Source organism: Lipotes vexillifer, unplaced genomic scaffold (assembly GCF_000442215.2).
Source record: "Lipotes vexillifer unplaced genomic scaffold, Lipotes_vexillifer_v1.1 scaffold90, whole genome shotgun sequence".
Classification (NCBI taxonomy): Eukaryota; Metazoa; Chordata; class Mammalia; order Artiodactyla; family Lipotidae; genus Lipotes; species Lipotes vexillifer.
Window position 1 is genome coordinate 1,790,369 of NW_006782310.1, and position 2,458 is coordinate 1,792,826.

Below are 2,458 nucleotides of genomic sequence, written 5' to 3' on the forward strand. Positions count from 1 at the left end.
TGGGGTGGGGGGGGAGTAGACAGAATAGAGGACAGCCCTTTGCTTTACATTTGTTTCCCTGCACCATTCAAGTTTTATGATCTTGTTGGAAAACATATTTTCTCTGGTTATACAGCCATCTCTGAACTTCTCTGTCAGCTCTTCAACAGTAAGGATTCAGAACTCACAATTTTTTTTTTTTTTTTACTGGAAGATTAAGCTTATTGTCAGACTCCTTTCAATTAGGAGTCTTTGATTTGCAGGAGCTAGAATCAAGTGCTAGGAAAGCCAGCTGCAATTTCACAAATATAACCTTTAAACTTTGGAGCTTATCTGATATATAAGGTTGACCACAGAGAGCTCACATTTTTGACCCTGCTTAGCATGCAAAACGAACCCCAGCATGACTCTGGAATTTTTGCTCTATCAGAGATTCATGTGCATTTTGGTAGAGGACATGTTCTCTAGACTTACCTCATGATGTATTGCACCCTTACATTTATAGCCCTGCATTTTGGTTGTCAATGGGGGCTGGAGGTGTCCAAGAAAGAAGGAAAAAAAAAAAAGCAGAAAAAAGAAGGTATGCCCTTGAATAAAATGAACATGGAAGAAAGCTGGACTTGAGTTAGATTGAGTTTTGTTTGCTATTAAATGTATGAACATGATTCATTCTAATTGATATGTACTCTGATGAGTAAACTTATTAAAATACACATCAGCTCATCGAAAGCCTGCCTTTTTACCTTCCCCTTTGGTGAGAGATGGAAAGACACCTGCTTAAGGGAGGGGGAAACCTGAAAATTCTTTGGTTCAGAAATCAGGAATTCCCCATTTAAAATCAACATTAACATGCATATGGGATATTTACTCTTGAATAGATGAGGAAGGATCATACCGAAGCGTTTATCCTTCACAAAGGCCTTTCTCTATCAAGGTCCTAGATTATCTGAGGGTAAGACTACTTTATTCAGATCTTGCTGAGATGCTGCATTCTCATATTCATATTTATAATAAAAAGCCCCAGTACGTGATAAAATAATAGAAAAGGACTTTTTGATTAGAGCAGGGGAAGGAAAGAGAACAGATCTTCCAAATCTTCTGGCCCTTCTATGTTTTTTTTTTTTTAATTTCTCTTATTTAGGTCTTGAACAGGAAGACTGTGTGACTGTAATATAACACCTTTTGGGGTTTCTGTTTCGTTAGCAAGTAAAGCTATCAAGTGTGTGAAGTGTCACCAAACTCTCTGCCACGCAAAGTATAATTTTATGGTACTCTTTTGCTGTTGATCTTTTATGAGCTTCCAATGAAGTATTTGGAACTAAACCCAAAGGCGAATAAGAGTATTGATCACTTAAATTATTGCCATCTTTCCATTTTATCATAAAGGAATTAGGAATTACGGTTGTTTTGTAGACCTCGCAGTATCTTAGTTTTGAATTTATATATATATGTATATATATTTACTGATAGGATATATTGATATATAATTATGATTACTAGGACCTTTGCTGTTTTCAAACAATATAAAAGCCACATTTCAAAAATTTTAACTACCTACAATTGTAATGCTTATTTAACGACCTGGACGGAAGGGAAGGGGGACCAGTTGGGGGTTGCAATTCTAAAACAGCTGTTAAAATGAAGAGGTTAGGCTGTTTTCTTCTCGATTTTAAAGTTACACTATTTGAGAATGTTTAACATTCAGAGAAAAATTACACTTATGGCTGTTTTGTAAGCAATTAAAAAAAGAATATTGATAATAAAAAAAATCTGTTCTTAATCTGTGCGTAAACCAGTGTTTATATCATATAAATTACATACCTCCAATATCTTGCCCTGGCTTTGACTGAAATTATCGCAGAACTCACAAATGATATGACACTATTTACAATAAATCCCGTTATGAAAGATTCAATTTTGCAGCAATCGGATGCTAGCTACTAAGTGTTTGTAAGTATTTGAATTTTATCTTACTTCACTGTTCAACGTACAGAAATTGCATCTGTGTGTTTGATCTGTCCTGCTGAGTACTACCAGCAGCTTGCATCTCTGCCACTATTGTTTTTAAAATGGCAGAAAGGACGTGACTAGTCATGAGTACTCAGAGGGATGGATTTCACATGGCATAAGAGGAGCCAGAATTGTCTTATAAAAAAAATTAATTATCATGGAGTCATCTAATTCAAACAGTCTTCATACTTTGACAGAATTATCAGATTTATTCATCAGTGAATCTGCATTTAAACTATGAACAGTGGAAAGATGCGGAAACTGCTGGCACTGAGCAGTCTAACGAGAGCTGCCACCAGCTCTGAGCAGGCTGGTCAGCCTTCAGGGTGACAGGGACCCAGGTGAATCTGTGGCTCAGTTTGCTCAGGACCATCTCACCGGACTGGGTGAACTTAATTTTATCTTCAGAGCAGTTCAAGAAGCGTTTTGCTGCCTAACAGGAAGGGACAGCCACATTGAAACTTTATTT